Source organism: Wyeomyia smithii, chromosome 2, assembly GCF_029784165.1.
Source record: "Wyeomyia smithii strain HCP4-BCI-WySm-NY-G18 chromosome 2, ASM2978416v1, whole genome shotgun sequence".
Classification (NCBI taxonomy): domain Eukaryota; kingdom Metazoa; phylum Arthropoda; class Insecta; order Diptera; family Culicidae; genus Wyeomyia; species Wyeomyia smithii.
The window spans coordinates 37,971,690-37,992,165 of NC_073695.1; the positions used below are offsets into that span (position 1 = coordinate 37,971,690).

General features: G+C 35.1%; 1 protein-coding gene and 2 long non-coding RNA genes across 13 annotated transcripts in view; 2 read left to right on the forward strand and 1 right to left on the reverse strand.

The window, feature by feature from the left end:
- Positions 1-4,956, reverse strand: part of LOC129723681 (RNA binding protein fox-1 homolog 2-like) — a 523,296-nt gene extending 518,340 nt beyond the window's left edge. For 5 of the 11 annotated variants that reach the window (XM_055678032.1, XM_055678038.1, XM_055678037.1 and 2 more), the window contains exon 1: positions 3,852-4,955. The gene's annotated coding sequence lies outside the window, so the exon portion shown is untranslated. Of the gene's footprint in view, positions 1-3,851 lie in introns of all 11 variants that reach the window. The other 6 variants (XM_055678035.1, XM_055678034.1, XM_055678042.1 and 3 more) reach the window with 2 other exon arrangements.
- A 13,149-nt stretch (positions 4,957-18,105) lies between these two features.
- On the forward strand, positions 18,106-18,651 carry LOC129723685 (uncharacterized). The gene is made up of 3 exons (XR_008727797.1): positions 18,106-18,191; positions 18,253-18,284; positions 18,508-18,651. It is a non-coding gene; the product is annotated as an uncharacterized LOC129723685 (long non-coding RNA).
- A 685-nt stretch (positions 18,652-19,336) lies between these two features.
- On the forward strand, positions 19,337-19,943 carry LOC129723684 (uncharacterized). The gene is made up of 3 exons (XR_008727796.1): positions 19,337-19,483; positions 19,545-19,576; positions 19,800-19,943. It is a non-coding gene; the product is annotated as an uncharacterized LOC129723684 (long non-coding RNA).
- Positions 19,944-20,476: the final 533 nt, after the last annotated feature.

Sequence of the window (20,476 nt, forward strand, 5' to 3'; positions counted from 1 at the left end):
TCGTCTACTACGTTATGATCACTATTGTCCTGGGAGGTATTCTGTCGAATATTAGCTGTTCTGCTCCCGAAGAAAAGATTGGATTGAATTGGATTGGATTGGATATGATTGAATTGGACTAAGGGCGACCACATATTTTCAATTGAAGTAGTAAAAATGAGTCTCTGTATTTAATAAAAATTTAATTTTGACGGTGAAGTGGGGGCTCTATCTACGACTGTATTCTAACAAACTTCAACATTATTTTCGAATTACTTCGGGCCAAATAAACATAGCTTCGCTTCCAGGTTACCAATCATTTATTAAAAAAGGGAGTTGAAAGAGAATTATACTGAAATTTATCACTTCACACCATCAAATCGATTAACCCAAATCGAGTGAGTGTATTTTCAAACTTACTGCAAAAAATACATTGGAATAAGACAGGTTGTCGTAATTCTACGTTTATTTTGCAGTCGTGTCTTATCAACAACGTCTTCAACTATTTCATAAATCAATTTTCTGTAAACCATTTATAAGCAAAATTTCAGTAGTTTGATATTTTAGCAATTTTAAGACGATGCCCAATGAAACGATTTTATTTTTTTTTAATTTTTTTATTTAGAATAGATTATAGAACCAAAAAAAAATCTTACTAGAAGGCAAATTTTGAGAAAATAATAATTGCATAAGCGGAGGTTTGAACTAGATTGTATTTGCATTGAATTTATTTAAATGTTTTTTCTTACGAAAAACGAAATATCCCATCTCGGACAATGTCGAAGTCTGTGAGCATGTTATTAAGAAAAAAGATTATATCCAATAAGAATCATATTGAAAAATAAGCTCAGTATCAGATCGTCGTAGTAAGTTACCTAGGTATCCGCTATAGTTGTTTACATGCAAAATTGGTAACCTAGTTAACCACTGCAGTGCTGTCGATTTATGTCAATTATGTCGGAATAATTCAACATTTTCAGAATGATGTTATCGTATTAACAGAAACTGATTTGGCAACTTTTGATTTTCTTCACCGCAGTGAAAACAGATGAAAATACATACAGTTGAAATTTAGGAATTGTAGAAATTCATCTCATATATTTCTGCTAATTCAAGCTTGTTTTTGGAATTTGAGGTGAACATTTCAAAGATTGAAATATTCTTAGTGTAGTGAGTGATTTTGTTTAATGATTAAAATAAAGAGTAGTCCGCTAGTGATGAAAAAAACTTTGGTTGGCTGCTAAACGAGTCCCGTTGTAGCCGTATAGAACAATGCGCGGATTTTGTTTTCTGAGGTAGGTGATTGAAATAAATGAGTTTTCGAGTGCAGATGCCCGACTTTAATATCAAATTTAGAGCTTTTAAGTGAGTTTTTGAGGATTCTACGTTATGAGAAATCTAAAGTTAACTAAGAAGGATCCATTCCATGGTTTAGCAGATTGGTTTATTTAGAAAATATGCGTTTTTTTCCTGTATTTAATTGTGTTTCCATGTTGTATAAAATGAATATATGGGCTGAGGTGAATTATGGAACAGTTCCCCTATAAAGGTTTCTTGAGATATTTATTCGATAATTTTTGTTTGTTTTTTTTTTTCCATTTTTTTTCGTTCAGCGGTGTATATTTTTCTGGGAGGACTGAATTACTATCCACAACTTTACCGAAGACATTATACCAATGATTCAAAAAAAAAAAAGTATTAGCATAAAACGACATCTTATCCCATAGGAATACCTGAGCAAAAATTCAGTCGAACAAAATATTCCAACTGAAACTAAAAATAAAATTGGAATATTGTTTATGGAATTTCTCAGTATCTATACGAAAATCTCTGTCAACGCATTTCATAGTTTAACTGATTGTCTGTAAACGCAAATTATTTGAGTCTCTTCTGACTAATAAACTCGATTTACCAAACTTGTGTAAGGACCAATCAAGCGATAGTAGAAGTTTTTGAAAATTGTTTTAAATCAAAGAAAAAGTTAAGTGAACTTAACAATTTTTTTATGAAATAATAATTGCTGGTTGACAAGCTCATTCCGTTTACATATTAAACAATCCTAATACCCACAAGAATTCAATTCTATTTTAGTTTAAGTACTTTCGAATCGCGTTGATTTTATTTATGAAATTCCAGGTAGTATACCAGCTTTAAGTGGAGAAAAACTGCTATGTAGCTATGTACAGAAACATTCAAATTGCATCAGATGTTACTATTCATTAATTTAGATAAAATTATAACCTAGAAAAGCATAGCAAATGCCACAGTGAATAAAGGCATACCTAATCCTTGGCCACACGGCTCTCTCTATTCCTGAACATTTCCCTTTTTTCCAGTTATTGTACACACTTTCGGCAGCGCTAGAAGTAATCAGGGAGTATTGAAAAATAAATGACTTTGACAAAAATAATAGGGGAGTGTTGTTTAGTGCATGATAGTGAGTTTATCTGCATGAAATATCACGAATATTTTAATTTTTAATTAATTTATTTTTATACCAGAGACGGACCATTGCATTTAGATTTAGTTTTGATAACTAAGCGAACATTTCCCTTTTTTCGAGGAAACATCGCTCGAAACAGTTGGGTTCAGTTTTGTAGAACAGGAAAATCAAAATAATCTTTCGACTGACTAATTTTCTAACAACAGCCGAGTCAACATATTCTGTTGTTGAGAATAATAACCTTTGGCAGCGTTTGTCAAGACAGCTTTAGAGAAGATCATTCCATAATTTATTGAGCAACAGATAACAGACATGTTCCACTTATTAATTTTAAGTGGATTTCAAGGCGGTGTACGACTCAGTTAAGCGGCATGACCACTAGCAAAAGTGCTTTGACTCAGTTCTCGAAGAATCTTGGTGAACTTATTTGATTGAATATTGCTTTTACAAGAACAAATGAGCAAAGAAAAGCGAATGGCTTCTATATTAATGGGATCATAAGTCTCTGTCTTCACATTTCTTAGATCTGATATAAAAACCGCCGTTCTAGCAAATCTTGCTATTCGGAAATTTCTGCAACTTTGTTACTACTATTCTTAAGAAGGAAAGTGTCTTTTCCACTGTTCAAAGAAGGAAGCTTAGAACCCTTTTCTTCTCAAAGAATAATGATAACTTCACTCGATGCTTCTTGTACGTGAAATGTGTATCCGTCTATACTAAACCAGTACCGTCACACCTAACGATTGCGGAGAGCCTCGAGTAGAAACTTTATTGCGAATCGGAATCCTGTTGGAAGTTGGATGAATAACTTGTTTTTGTTCCTTGTGCAAACTGAGTTTGCTAAAGGCTGCAGAGTGTGCTTGTGAAAAACATACTTGAATGCACGTTTGTATCAGCTCACAGCAGGTGAGATTTCGTTTTAAAGTTTTTTTACGAACAGGAACCAGTACAAAACATTTACAGTTCGTAAAGTTGAGGTTGAAAATTAAGAAAAAATAAGAAAAAACACTTATTTTTAGTTTTGTTTACAGTTTAGAGCAGAACAAAAAGTTCCGTGATATAACGTAGTTATTTTCTTTGCAATAAGTTTCATGGTATTTACTCAAAGTATTTTAGATACAGACTCTGGTAAGAGTTCGTTTTCCACTTGGTTTGAAACAAAAAAGGTCTTTTTGCTCTTTCATAGAGGAAATGTGTAAGAAATTAAATACAAGTTTTTTTTCGCGTAACCAAAACAAAACATTTGAGAATGGATGTGCACATGTTATTCGTGAAAGATTGCTTTCTGCTTCGACAAAATTGACTTTTGTACTGTGGAAATTTCGAAATAAGTTTCAAGCTCTCACATAAAATCAAAGCGTGAAACAGAAATTATTTTTCAAATCCTTCCTTACACTGATCAGCATTTTTCATTCCAAAATTCATTTACCATTAACGATGAACAACAACCAATTATGCAGCGGTGCTTTCACTTTTGCTACATCAGCTTCTTTTGCTCCAGGATGACTATCTATTACAGGTTTCACCGATATATTTAGCTTCGTCTCAAACTTCACTCACCGCTCTGGGTTTTGCTATCATCCACTTAATCACCTTATTCCACACTCACAAAAAAACGCTCACCGGGAACCGAGATGTAAGCACTTCCTGTGGTACAGATACCTTTTTCACTTCTTCTTTTTTCCGCTTTTCCCCCCCACACAGTTCAGAATCAAATCAACCTGATTGGCTTAACGTAGATCTCGAGTATTTACTCTTCCGTTCCTACCGTCGGTAGATGAACTCAATGGCTTGGTGCGTCAATGAATAATTCACGCATCCAAAACTTTGAAGTTTACTCCTATCCTGGAGCTCGTGTGAGAATTTAGCGCTTTCGCACTTTATCGCCCGAAACGTTGATGCTTCACTTTCCACTTTGTTTGTTGCCGCTTTGACGAAGGATAAAACTTCGTCTTTCAAAGGTGATAAGAACTGTTCCCACTCGCGTTGTCTCGTTGCGCGCTGGTGAAATTTTTATTGCAAGCTTTTCTGCCTTATCATCCGTCTGAAACTTTTCCTTTCGACGAATATCGCTCCTTTGTTTACGCTTTGTTGACACTCGCTACCCCGTACCGAAAATTTCACTTTAATCCTTTGACAATGAATGCGACGAACGATTTTCTACGTTCCGCTGTCACCCCGCCAGTTTGATAGACGTTGATTCCTTCTCCCACTGGTAACCCTTCACTTATTCTACCTTCACCATGCATGCGGTGCCAGACGACTGGGAATTCAAACTCCGTTACTGCTCGCACTGACCACACACACACCTTTACATACACACGATTGAGATAATTAATCCAAATCGCACCTCACCAACTACAAGTGCTAGTATTAATTTTACTTTCGCTGATTAGTGGATTTTTACTCTTGGATATTATAAATAAAATTAAACACACGGCGCTTCACTATTCGAAAAACTGTAACTCCGACACGATGAATGCGTGCGACCGACTCCGATAGCCACGAACCGAGATCTGTTTTGCGAATGCAGCCCGAGAGGTGATGCTAAGCCCTGCTGCTGCTGGAGATGAACAGGGAAAACTGGTTGGGAAAATTCGCTTCGCAACTGGAGAAAACAGAGAAAGAGAGAGTGGTTGCGAACTCTGGAGAGCGACACAGCAAAACATGTTTTGATTCGGTGCAAGGATTCACTGGGGGAGTACTGTTTTCCGTCGCACGGAGGAACTCATTTTCCAGCGAGGTTCAGCTGAGATTTGGCGCCGTAGAGCGCTAGCAGTTTGTAGAGGTCGCTTCGGTTGTAATATTTTTCACCTATCAATGCTCGAGTTTATTCTGATCTAGCAATTTTCAAAAAGAGGAATATTCAGGTTAACGCTTGTACTACTGAAACTTGTAGATTCAAGTTATCAATATTGTTTTAACACATGGACTAAATAATTATTAGGTTGATGAAGAATCTAATAACGTTGCAATCTGGAATTCAAGCATACGCCATAAAATATATAAATTTGTAGTTTTTTTTTGTTCATACAACATTTATTTGACACCGCACAATACAATATAATGTTTAACGGCGCCAATATATCTAGTGTCTTATCTTATGAACTAAGGGTAAATTTTTTATCCTCGCTGCCAACTACTAGCTAAATAAATTAGTAGTGTTTGCTTCTTTCTACTAAGGTTTATAACGAATATTTTCATTCGGCCAGCTCTATAGTCATCATTCTACTTCCATTGTTGTTGCTAGAGTTTTTTTTTGTTATCAAAACATATATTTCACACAGCCGTCTTCCATCATCCATCATCTATTATCTGTCATCTTTCATCTATCATCTACCATCCATCATCTATCATCTATCATCTATCATCTATCATCTATCATCTATCATCTATCATCTATCATCTATCATCTATCATCTTTCATTTATCATCTATCATCTATCATCTATCATCTATCATCTATCATCTATCATCTATCATCTATCATCTATCATCTATCATCTATCATCTATTATCTATCATCTATCATCTATCATCTATCATCTATCATCTATCATCTATCATCTATCATCTATCATCTATCATCTATCATCTATCATCTATCATCTATCATCTATCATCTATCATCTATCATCTATCATCTATCATCTATCATCTATCATCTATCATCTATCATCTGTCATCTATCATCTATCATCTATCATCTATCATCTATCATCTGTCATCTATCATCTATCATCTATCATCTATCATCTATCATCTATCATCTATCATCATAGATGATAGATGATAGATGATAGATGATAGATGATAGATGATAGATGATAGATGATAGATGATAGATGATAGATGATAGATGATAAATGATAGATGATAGATGATAGATGATAGATGATAGATGATAGATGATAGATGATAGATGATAGATGATAGATGATAGATGATAGATGATGGATGATAGATGATAGATGATAGATGATAGATGATAGATGATAGATGATAGATGATAGATGATAGATGATAGATGATAGATGATAGATGATAGATGATAGATGATGGATGGTAGATGATAGATGATAGATGATAGATGATAGATGATAGATGATAGATGATAGATAATAGATGATAGATGATAGATGATAGATGATAGATGATAGATGATAGATGATAGATGATAGATGATAGATGATGGATGGTAGATGATAGATGAAAGATGACAGATAATAGATGATGGATGATGGAAGACGGCTGTGTGAAATATATGTTTTGATAACAAAAAAAAAAACTCTAGCAACAACAATGGAAGTAGAATGATGACTATAGAGCTGGCCGAATGAAAATATTCGTTATAAACCTTAGTAGAAAGAAGCAAACACTACTAATTTATTTAGCTAGTAGTTGGCAGCGAGGATAAAAAATTTACCCTTAGTTCATAAGATAAGACACTAGATATATTGGCGCCGTTAAACATTATATTGTATTGTGCGGTGTCAAATAAATGTTGTATGAACAAAAAAAAACTACAAATTTATATATTTTATGGCGTATGCTTGAATTCTAGATTGCAACGTTATTAGATTCTTCATCAACCTAATAAATATTTATAGATGATAGATGATATCATCTATCATCTATCATCTATCATCTATCATCTATCATCTACCATCTATCATCTATCATCTATCATCTATCATCTATCATCTATCATCTATCATCTATCATCTATCATCTAACATCTATCATCTATCATCTATCATCTATCATCTATCATCTATCATCTATCATCTATCATCTATCATCTATCATCTATCATCTATCATCTATCATCTATCATCTATCATCTATCATCTATCATCTATCATCTATCATCTATCATCTATCATCTATCATCTATCATCTATCATCTATCATCTATCATCTATCATCTATCATCTATCATCTATCATCTATCATCTATCATCTATCATCTATCATCTATCATCTATCATCTATCATCTATCATCTATCATCTATCATCTATCATCTATCATCTATCATCTATCATCTATCATCTATCATCTATCATCTATCATCTATCATCTATCATCTATCATCTATCATCTATCATCTATCATCTATCATCTATCATCTATCATCTATCATCTATCATCTATCATCTATCATCTATCATCTATCATCTATCATCTATCATCTATCATCTATCATCTATCATCTAACATCTATCATCTATCATCTATCATCTATCATCTATCATCTATCATCTATCATCTATCATCTATCATCTATCATCTATCATCTATCATCTATCATCTATCATCTATCATCTATCATCTATCATCTATCATCTATCATCTATCATCTATCATCTATCATCTATCATCTATCATCTATCATCTATCATCTATCATCTATCATCTATCATCTATCATCTATCATCTATCATCTATCATCTATCATCTATCATCTATCATCTATCATCTATCATCTATCATCTATCATCTATCATCTATCATCTATCATCTATCATCTATCATCTATCATCTATCATCTATCATCTATCATCTATCATCTATCATCTATCATCTATCATCTATCATCTATCATCTATCATCTATCATCTATCATCTATCATCTATCATCTATCATCTATCATCTATCATCTATCATCTATCATCTATCATCTATCATCTATCATCTATCATCTATCATCTATCATCTATCATCTATCATCTATTATCTATCATCTATCATCTATCATCTATCATCTATCATCTATCATCTATCATCTATCATCTATCATCTATCATCTATCATCTATCATCTATCATCTATCATCTATCATCTATCATCTATCATCTATCATCTATCATCTATCATCTATCATCTATCATCTATCATCTATCATCTATCATCTATCATCTATCATCTATCATCTATCATCTATCATCTATCATCTATCATCTATCATCCATCATCTATCATCTATCGTGTATCATCTATCATCTATCATCTATCATCTATCATCCATCGTGTATCATCTGTCATCTATCATCTATCATCTATCTTCTATCATCTATCATCTATCATCTATCATCTATCATCTATCATCTATCATCTATCATCTATCATCTATCATCTATCATCTATCATCTATCATCTATCATCTATCATCTATCATCTATCATCTATCATCTATCATCTATCATCTATCATCTATCATCTATCATCTATCATCTATCATCTATCATCTATCATCTATCATCTATCATCTATCATCTATCATCTATCATCTATCATCTATCATCTATCATCTATCATCTATCATCTATCATCTATCATCTATCATCTATCATCTATCATCTATCATCTATCATCTATCATCTATCATCTATCATCTATCATCTATCATCTATCATCTATCATCTATCATCTATCATCTATCATCTATCATCTATCATCTATCATCTATCATCTATCATCTATCATCTATCATCTATCATCTATCATCTATCATCTATCATCTATCATCTATCATCTATCATCTATCATCTATCATCTATCATCTATCATCTATCATCTATCATCTATCATCTATCATCTATCATCTATCATCTATCATCTATCATCTATCATCTATCATCTATCATCTATCATCTATCATCTATCATCTATCATCTATCATCTATCATCTATCATCTATCATCTATCATCTATCATCTATCATCTATCATCTATCATCTATCATCTATCATCTATCATCTATCATCTATCATCTATCATCTATCATCTATCATCTATCATCTAACATCTATCATCTATCATCTATCATCTATCATCTATCATCTATCATCTATCATCTATCATCTATCATCTATCATCTATCATCTATCATCTATCATCTATCATCTATCATCTATCATCTATCATCTATCATCTATCATCTATCATCTATCATCTATCATCTATCATCTATCATCTATCATCTATCATCTATCATCTATCATCTATCATCTATCATCTATCATCTATCATCTATCATCTATCATCTATCATCTGTCGAATACCATCCATCATCCGTCATATTTTTTCATCTATCATTTTCAATCTTATAACGATCATTATCGTCGTCGTCATCATTATCTATTCCCCCTCATCTGTCAAATGCCTTTTTAGACGGAAGTTTCCATTCTTCGCACCTTCTCCCATTCATTAGTGAGCAGAAATGATTTATTAGTTGACGTAAATATTTGCATTTCAAGCTCATTACGAAACTTCAACGTTGAATCTCTGCTGTTCTGCTCGCGTTCCGTTCGTATTCATCGTGTTTCGGCTGCCGGTTGTCATGGAATCAACGGACCATCAGCAGTCGTGGTGAGGTGAAAAAGAGGCAAGCATTGTCCAACTTTGGAAGACCTGACCTAACCGACGACGATTGCAGCACCGAGGAGTATGGCCAACAATTTAACTTCCGATGTTGACTGTTTCGCCACCGGACGAGCAGATCCAGATACAATTAAAACATGGCAGCAGGGATCAGGGAAGTAGCACGTAGGCTGGCGCTTATGCCGATGGTTGTTTGTTGTTTGCTCAATTGCATTCTAATAACAACAATATCAGTTTATTACAAATCTCAAAAGAGCATCCGGTTGTTACTGTGGTTGTCTGCTTGTGTCCTGACTGAGCTCATTAAAACCAATAATGGTCAAAGCTAAGCTAGCAGAGCGGAAGATTTTCCCTGCCTTTGTGGCTTGTCTTTCTAAGGTCCCTCTGCTTCTGGAGCATATGGGTTCGATTGAGCATACACAAGTGTTAAATCATCATTTAAGTTGCGATGGGTGGTAGGGTGGAAACTGGGGTTTAGATAAGAAACACTCTTGGACACAGAATAATATTCACCTTGATCATTATTATTGCAAACGGTAATTAAGCTTTGCTGTGGCAATATGCGGTGCGGTGATAAGAGGAAACGTTGGTTTCAGTTGCGGGCAGTCGATGTTGAGCTTTAAAGCCAAGCCTGTCTGTGCTGAAATCGAATGAGTAATTTCTACTGCATCTCATGAATATTCGTCCGGCTATTTCAAAACTGCTGTCGACGTTCTATAACTGTTCTGGACTATAAAGTAGAATCGATTTATTCGCAACAGAATGCAGCAGCGGAAAATTAAAAAATCTAATGAAGAAAAAAAAAAGGGGAATGTCTCATTCGATCAACTGCTCATCACTGGTTTGGCACAGAGCCCAACCGAAAGCTGGCAAACAAAGGCACACTCTGGCCTAGTGTGGTTGGTAACGTCTCCGCCAACCACGCTCGACGCCTGGGTTCGAATCCCACCGCCGACATAGGTGTCGATGGTTGTGAGGTGGCGTGATCCACTCACAACCAACCCAACTGGTCTAGATTCAATCCTAGCCGACACCGGGAGATTTTCTGAGGCGAAAAATCTCTGGGATCACGCCTTCCATCGCATGAGGAAGTAAAGCCGTTGGCGCCGGACCGTTAATAAACGGGTCGTGAGTTAGGGTCCTGGGTGTGGAATCGCCTCCCTGGGCGTCGGTGATTGGCCACAACAGTGGCGGAACTAGACCGACGGAAAATAAGCGAGAATAAAAAAAACACTCTAGCAGCTTTATTTTAGCAACAACAGACTTCTTGCGTTGCAACTGTGCACTGAAGAGAGTTTGTTAAGTTAATCCTATTTGGAATGTTATCCTTCCACCGATCACCGAGCTACTGGTCGTCGTCATCACGGCGAAAAGCCACTCAACCGGTGGGAGGGGGGAGAGGAAAAACAAAGAAATTCCTGATGCCATGCGAGTCCATTCATTTGCCATATTCTACGTGGCAAATGGCCTCCCCACTCCGGTTTCGTTTCGTTTCGCCAATTGCCAGAGGATCATTTTTCACTGCACACAATGGAAACAATGCTGCTTTTATTCTCTGCTATGCAGACAAGAATGTGTGGTTCTGGAATCAGAGTGTGGTGGCCCTGGTGCAGGATGTACATAATAGCTTCCAGCAGCACAGTGATGGGCTCGCGTCCAATTAGTTTTGTCGCGAGCAAATGTTTGCGAGCCTCCGGGGGAATCATTTCACTTTACAACATGTAACGTGGCAGATTACGAACTTACAAGGTTTTGTTTCGGCAAAATCTCGAGAACCCTTTCTTGAAAAATTGTGTCGGTTTCTCGCGAGATAAATGTAGCACGAATTGAAAAACTTGGTGGAATATAACGGAAAGATACATTGAAGTAGCAAACGATTTTATTTCAGAAACGTGGAAGTAAATTTGTTATACCAATTATGAGAAAAATTCGATTTCATAAAACATCAACTTAGCATATCAAAATTTATGCTTCTAACAATGTTTATTAGCTGCGAAATTAGCGTATTTTTCGCGTTTTTTCGGTCCGTTTTTTATTATCCCAGTTCGGAAAATCAGAATACCTAATCAATTTTAGTTACCTAAAATAACAATCGGTAATCATCCGTAACGCACAAAATCACCCAAAATTTGTCCACATTTCAATTAATCTATTCACGAATTGACGAATAACACGCAAATCCAACCGTATCCCGGGCAGGATAAAATAGCAAAACCATAACTTATCAATAGCATATTTTGTTTTGAGGTCTTATCGTGTTATTCGAAAGACATTCACGTTTCTAACAGGTACATGCAAATAATAATATCAAATTTTGATATCATACCTGGTTGTGCCTTTAATAAGATATTTGAATTGATTCTCGAATATCTTATCAAAGGCGCGTTTAATGTGCAAATAGTTCGTTATTACTTATTTATAATATATTAAGTTACGCATTTAGTATCTAGTAATTCGAGAATATCTGAATCAGTTATTTTCATGATTTTTAATGCAAGTTCTTGGTTTGTTATTAGAATATCAAGATTTACTATTTATATGGTCATATGGTATTTTGGTATTATTTTTTGTTATTTTACCAACTATGTAAACCATGTTAAGGTCAGAATGAGGTGTGGTATTATCGAGTTTTCATTATCAGGTTTTGATATTATTATGATATTTCTTCCTGCTCGGGATACAACGACCGTGCACGGAACGGAGATAATTGGCAATTGTACTGGAAACAAAATTTCAGATGCATTGTTTTTCTAGTGATATGATAGATTATGCACTCGATAACGCGGATGCACTTAGGATAAAACCACCACGAGTCACACTTGAACAATCCATGATTACCTCGCGTGTCCCTTTCAGTGTTAAAGCTGTTGCATTGAAGTAGTCAATTTAACATAATTTCACGAAAGAATTTGATATAAAAATACAGCAAAAATCTGAGTTTTTAAGCCACTCTTGGCAAATTGCTTTAATTCACTCAATTCAAGAACTGTAGAGAAGTAGTCTCCTGCAAAGTTGCCAAATTGACGTGAGCTACAGCTTAACCAGGAAATACTATAACATTCCCTGAATAAAAAAACAATATTATTTCATTTCACTGATTTCAGGACCACCCTAGTTCTCACTTCAATTGAAAAGTAGACCTATTTATAAGAACCCACTTTTTCATTGAGAGTATGGCTCAAGAAAATATCGAAAACTCCATTTCCGCCTAAGTTGTTGTCGTTCTGTACCACTGTGCACTGTGTTCTAAAAGGGTAAAAAGTGGAACTAAATTCCTTAGCGGCTTTTGCAACCTAGCTTAATGGTGTTTTCAGAACAATAATTTGTATGATTGACTCATGTTATCTCAAAGTATTAAACGTTAATTGATGCTGTCGATGATAAAAATTGAAAAAACAAATAAAAAACAATTTAGAGAATGTCAAGATAATAAATATTTCAGAACAAGCGAAATCCCTATCTTCATTGGAGTGTTTTATATGAAAGTTACATAAAATTTAGTTTTTTGTACTTAACACTGTTAATTGTGGTTTACAATGAAACATTGTTCTAAAAAAATTTTAAGGTATACAAAACATATGTTTTTGTGAAAGACCTCGCCTATCCAGGACTTTTATTACAAACTTGTAGCATTTTTTAGCTTAAATAACGACCGCCCGCAATCAAGTCTGTTGATAGATTGATTTTAATAAACAAATTCTTCAGAAAGCTAACCTACTGAAGCCCTGGAGAGAAGCTCTGTAGACTACTTATTTCGCTGCCATGTGGCTGTTGTTGTACCTTTCACGGGAAACAAGGTGTCAAGTATCAGAATTTTATTCTGATGAAATAATATCGGGAAAATATACTATACTAGACTATTGAGAATAGGTTATGGACTTCCACATAAAGCAGTCCACATATGCACTTATGATGATTGTATGTAGCAACCGAAATACGTGCTGCGGACGGTATTAGGGTGTCGTCTACCCCGTCGGACAAGACTTTAACATTTGTGACCTCTCTGGGTCGGCAAACGCGCTTGGGAAAACTCACAATACCTGTAAAAAGCGAGGGCACTAGTGCACGCCAGAAAGTGTTTGCAAATCGTCCCAAACAAAAACTGAATGTTATGTTAACAATTAAATTCATTGAAGAAACTACAACTGATTAAATTCGATTCGGCTCCCCAACTGCGGCTGCGATGAATCCTACGGATGGCAGATGGCTGGAGCTTGGGGGTGGCGGTGACGGTGATTTTCTCTGGCATCGTACTGTTTATGTCTTTTCTGCTATTCCCTCTCTCTTCAATACTACCACTATTGCAAGAAAGAGTGACTTGAGCATATCAAACTACTGTTTTTCTAATCCCGTTTTGCTACATGATAGTTATTGATTTAGATCACTATTTTTATCACTTGCGCCTTCAGTATTTTTTGCATCAAAATTCGCATTTTATTATCAAGAGACTCTCACTCAGAAAGAACTTTGTCTACGCCACTACAAAGGGAACTCAAATATAATTTCAATAAACATAATAAAAAGAAAAATCTCTGAAGGTTTTTTTATCATTTACATATATTTAATAACCAGAGCAGAAAACATATATACTCAAATAACAGTCTTCTAGCAGAGTTAAAGTTAAATATTGAAATAAAATTTCCAGTTAACCCTCTTTTTAAAACTCTGCCGGGTTACAAGCGATCGGCGTTGACCTACGAAAATCGAAAAAAGTCAAAAAATCGCACGAATTAGCATTTGAATTATTTGCAACCTGTTTCTTTGCCTTTCAAAGTTACTTTCAATATACAAGTCGGATTGATTAAAATTTTATAGTTTTTCCAACTATTTGATAAAAAATTACGATTTTCTTCTGTTTTTTAACGTAGGACTACGTCTTTGTTTTCTATACTAGATTACATTTTGTAAAACTGAAAATGAAACTGGCAAATGCTGCGTCAGATTTCAAATGATTATAGCACGCGAACGACCTAATGCATCTTAGTCATTCATGTGTCGGTAGATAGATAAAATGTGTGACAATTGTTTGATATAATGTTTAACCCTCTAGTGCCCAATGCCGCCTTTTGGCGGGTTTCAGTCAAACCTTAGAGCCTCAATGAATACTTAAAAAGTGTTAATAATGATCCATAGTGATTTTACCGAAGGGCGTCCAGAAATTAACTTGGGCACTAGAGGGTTACATTGTTGCTTTACTGCTTGAAGGTGAAAAAAGGTGAAAAATTTCAAGGTCAAACTTTCCCATACAACTTCCTCGCTATTGCCTTGCTTTCCCAGCACGGATAACCAATAACATGAACGTAATAAACTCCTCACTTACTTTTACTTTTAAGGCGACAGACCGATTATCGATCCAGTGCCGAATCCAGAATACGTCGCCATGTCCCTCGGTCTTGGGCTGCTATCCTCCAATCGCCCCTAACACCTATTTCGCGTGCATCCTCGTCGACAGCACACATTCAACGAGTTCGGGGTCTACCCCGAAGTCGACGACCTCTATCGGGATTCCTGCTAAATATAGCTTTTGCTTGACGCTCATCCGGCATTCTCGCTATATGCCCAGCCCACTGAAGCCTGCCGTGTTTTATCCGCTCGACTTGTAATAAACTCCACTGCCTACATATTCTGACTCAACAAAGTGTTTTGTTTCGTTTCTCTTTCTCGAGACTGCGTGGCCACGCCTTCAAAGCAAAAATCTACGCTCAACTCGATACAAAAGACTGTGTGTAGAAAATTCATCTTCATAGCTGTTAGAGGTGCGCGACATTAGGAAACGAGAGCTGCATACGCGTCAAATTCGAGGCACTGCGGAATATTTTACCTTTTTTTGCATACGGCAGCAACAGGCACCATGGTATGCTGCAGAATATTTGCTGGCACAGCTACCGTAGGGCACAGCGGAGAGCAAAATTTTATTATGCGCGGCCAAGCAAAACATTCAACGCTACCGGTGATCATCAGCGTTTTGTGGCACACATTTCTAGCTGAAGATTGTGGAATCAGTTCTTTTCAGGACTATAAATATTCGAAGATAAGAGTTACGAGAATTTTCACAACTACTACTAGTGTGAAATGGTTTTGTATTTCTAAATAATCATTTTCACAATAACGACCAGGGCAACAAAGATAAACGGTAGTGTTGCGTATGAACAGTTTATCGCAGCAAGATAAAACCCTCATTTCAAGAATTTCCACTGCTAAATTGAGTGATTTTCCGGTTCAATTGTTCCTTTGTGCCCATTCGAACACCGTTATCGGTCAAATATCAATAACGCAAGTTAGTTAATCTAAGAACCAGAGTAATTTTCGCATCGGGAAAGCAAAAATTTTCTTTTGGTGCTTATGAAAATCACTCAGTAGTATCGTAGATGTTTTGTTTCGTTTTCCTGTCTTGAAACTGTGTGGCCACGTCTTCAATGGGTGGGCGTTTTATACATGCTTACCCTAACATAGAGAAAATATCAAGCGCCAATTTCAATGTGTGTCCGTTTCCACTTACTATGCCTGTATATAATATATAATAATAGAAAATTGCATTCGAAGGTGTTCGAAATCACCGCCCATGAAGCGTTGTTTGCTTGTAGCTCCCAGGACATTTCCGTGGATCAGCTTGGCTTCTCTCCCAAAAGATCGGTAGCAAAGAATTTGACTCAATTCGTCCAAACTGTTTGAGTGGTCTGGAAGATCAGACACTGTTTACACAGACCTGAAAGCTGCTTTCGATAAGCCGACCACGAAAAACGGAGTTCTTTTTATTAGTTTAAGAGTTTCTTTACTGCTTTGAATGTTTTTTTTTTCCAATTGGGAAATTTGTAACTAAGTTCTGTTGTGACCTGTTCGATGTTTTTTTCTTGCTTTCGTAAGTTTTAAAGTGAATTCAATTATTTCAGGGAGCATTTTTGATTATTTTGCTCCTGGGTTTTATAGTGTTTAGGAGCGCTTCAGTCAAATTAAAATTGCTCTGTTTGGTTATTTTCAGTAAAACATGAAATCAGTAGTTTGGGACCGGCATTTTTTTATATTTTTTTTTAATCACTAAATAAACCACAGAACCAAACGTTTCTTATTTTTTCTTTACAAGGTAATGACCACGTTTCTTTACAAGGTAATAAAGACGTTTTTGTCCGCGTGGAATGTGGACGGCCCCTAACCAGCTTTCGTTTCATGTAACGTCATCTGTAATTCTTTCTGTAGTTTTTGACGTGGGACACGTCTTTGTTTACTATACTGGGATGCATTCTGTAAAATTGGAAATGAAACGGGCAAATGTTGCGTCAGATTTCAAACGTTAATAACAGCATAACCACATGATGGATAATAATAACCAATATGTTGTTGGATAGATAAAATGTATAACAATTTTGTAATATGCTAATTATCACTCTAATTTCACTGCTAAGCGGTAAAATTAATGAAAAATTTCAATAACAAATTTACGTCAATAGTGAACCAATTACATGCGAGCATTCCTAGCACAGACAACGTGAATGGACACCATCCGTTCCCTGTGATATTCCCTGTATCAATTTCGAAATAAAAATTGACAGAGACTCCCCGTCCCAATAGGTCAATTTATTTTTGCTTCCATGAGCTTAGAATAATGTGATGTCTCGAAGGTAAAAGTTTTCCTAAAAGTTTGAAACAATACCCATCCTTGAACAATTCCTAAACCTGCGTGTTAGGTTCTGAAGAACCTAATAAAAACTGATGTCTTGAAAGAAAACATGCCGGTAAAAGCAACAGTACCAGTGGAGTAAAGAACCGCAGGTCTCTCTTCGTCTATGATTGCAGTGGTACTCTTCTATTCGTACATTTCAGTGGTACACTTCTATTCGTACTGCAGCGGTACTATTCGTATTGCAGTGGTACACTTTTGTTCGTACATTCCTATTTGTATGCAATTGAGAAAAAACTGCAATGCTGCTGTTGATGGTGATTGAAAGTTTATCTCATAAAAATGATTGCCATAAATTACTCAACAAGAATTGTAAATTTTTGCAACGGATATTTATTTAATTTTATCTTCGATATTCACTAAATAATCTTGACCGGATAGTATCGAAAGAGTAAATTCCTAAATATATACATTTATAGAAGAGTAAGAGCCTGCGAATGCTTGTGATTTTTTTTTGTTTATTTAGTGAGATTCGTACAGAATCTCTTTTACATTTCAAAATTGTTAGATGATATATGATTATTCTAAGCTTCACAATAATAAACGTATATTTCCTGTCTCCGTAATACAGCGAATTTAGTTGTAGGCAAATAAACAAAATTGTCAAGCAAAAAAAAATGTAATTGTGGATTGCTACGATTTTTTGCTGGAACTTGTTAATAATTTTGTTTAAAATATTTTCTTCTGTTTGCTAATTGATGAACCTTTGTAAGGGCTTCCATATTATTTTGAAAGTAAGATCCATACTATAGATTTGATTTAATTACAGTTAAATAAAACAAAACCATTCATTATGATAACGTAAGTATTATTGGGTTGGGTTTTTGAGGATATAGAGTTAATTCTGACTTTGACGCATCACGAGAAATTCTTTGTGCTTCTTCAACAAGCACGATATGCTTGTGCCTTGTCAAATACATATTTTTTGTACAAAAAAAAAAAAAATACTACAGGCATAATATCGCCAAATATAAATGATATTCTTTTGAGTGTTGTTGAATATATTCCAAATATTGATTTCCAGGGAGGCTGAAAATAAAAATACGTACAGTCGCTGAGCAAACACATTGATTCTGTCTGCAGACTCTGTATATTTTGTAACAAAAAATCCCCTAATTACAGTGTTTAGTCCCACGTCACCATTTCATACAACCCTAGGGCTGTATACCTTGTAGTATTTTTTGTATATAACAAATCCTGAAAAACACTGCGTTCTTCAACCTCTCTACATGTTTTGAAACTAGGTATTCTATTAGACAAATAATAGAAGAATTGATTGTTTTGGGTAGAATTCAATCGCTGTGAAATCGCAACATTCTAGAAAAATCTATACTTCTTCCGTGAAATCACTGCGTATCAAGCGAATGTGACATATAGAATAGAAAATCATTGTGCGGCTATGGCAAGACGAAGAGTTTCTTATCAGAAAACATGAGCTCCTGACCTGTGTGCCGCAAACAACTTTACTACGACGCATGTCGCGGTACTCTTTCATCGTGCGCGGTAAACAATCAACAAATGTCAGCAAGTCGATACCATATGAGGCTAAAGCTGACACCAATACCAATACACAGAATGCACAAGGTGCGCACCTACACAACAATGAAAGATTGTATTAAAATTATTAAACACCTTGTAAATCATTTCTGCGATATTCATTTTCAAAAGAACAATTATATTTCCTATAATAATAAAATCTTTTAATGAAAACTTTAAATCAAAAAGCTTATGGTTATCAACATTTAAAATTCATCCTTCATTTTCAATATTTGAGTTAACGAGTACCCCGCTACTTGTTAGATGATATATGATTATTCTAAGCTTTACAATAATAAACGTATATTTCCTGTCTCCGTAATACAGCGAATGTAGTTGTAGGCAAATAAACAAAATTGTCAAGCAAAAAAAAATGTAATTGTGGATTGCTACGATTTTTTGCTGGAACTTGTTAATAATTTTGTTTAAAATATTTTCTTCTGTTTGCTAATTGATGAACCTTTGTAAGGGCTTCCATATTATTTTGAAAGTTAGATCCATACTATAGATTTGATTTAATTACAGTTAAATAAAACAAAACCATTCATTATGATAACGTAAGTATTATTGGGTTGGGTTTTTGAGGATATAGAGTTAATTCTGACTTTGACGCATCACGAGAAATTCTTTGTGCTTCTTCAACAAGCACGATATGCTTGTGCCTTGTCAAATACATATTTTTTGTACAAAAAAAAAAAAAATTCTACAGGCATAATATCGCCAAATATAAATGATATTCTTTTGAGTGTTGTTGAATATATTCCAAATATTGATTTCCAGGGAGGCTGAAAATAAAAATACGTACAGTCGCTGAGCAAACACATTGATTCTGTCTGCAGACTCTGTATATTTTGTAACAAAAAATCCCCTAATTACAGTGTTTAGTCCCACGTCACCATTTCATACAACCCTAGGGCTGTATACCTTGTAGTATTTTTTGTATATAACAAATCCTGAAAAACACTGCGTTCTTCAACCTCTCTACATGTTTTGAAACTAGGTATTCTATTAGACAAATAATAGAAGAATTGATTGTTTTGGGTAGAATTCAATCGCTGTGAAATCGCAACATTCTAGAAAAATCTATACTTCTTCCGTGAAATCACTGCGTATCAAGCGAATGTGACATATAGAATAGAAAATCATTGTGCGGCTATGGCAAGACGAAGAGTTTCTTATCAGAAAACATGAGCTCCTGACCTGTGTGCCGCAAACAACTTTACTACGACGCATGTCGCGGTACTCTTTCATCGTGCGCGGTAAACAATCAACAAATGTCAGCAAGTCGATACCATATGAGGCTAAAGCTGACACCAATACCAATACACAGAATGCACAAGGTGCGCACCTACACAACAATGAAAGATTGTATTAAAATTATTAAACACCTTGTAAATCATTTCTGCGATATTCATTTTCAAAAGAACAATTATATTTCCTATAATAATAAAATCTTT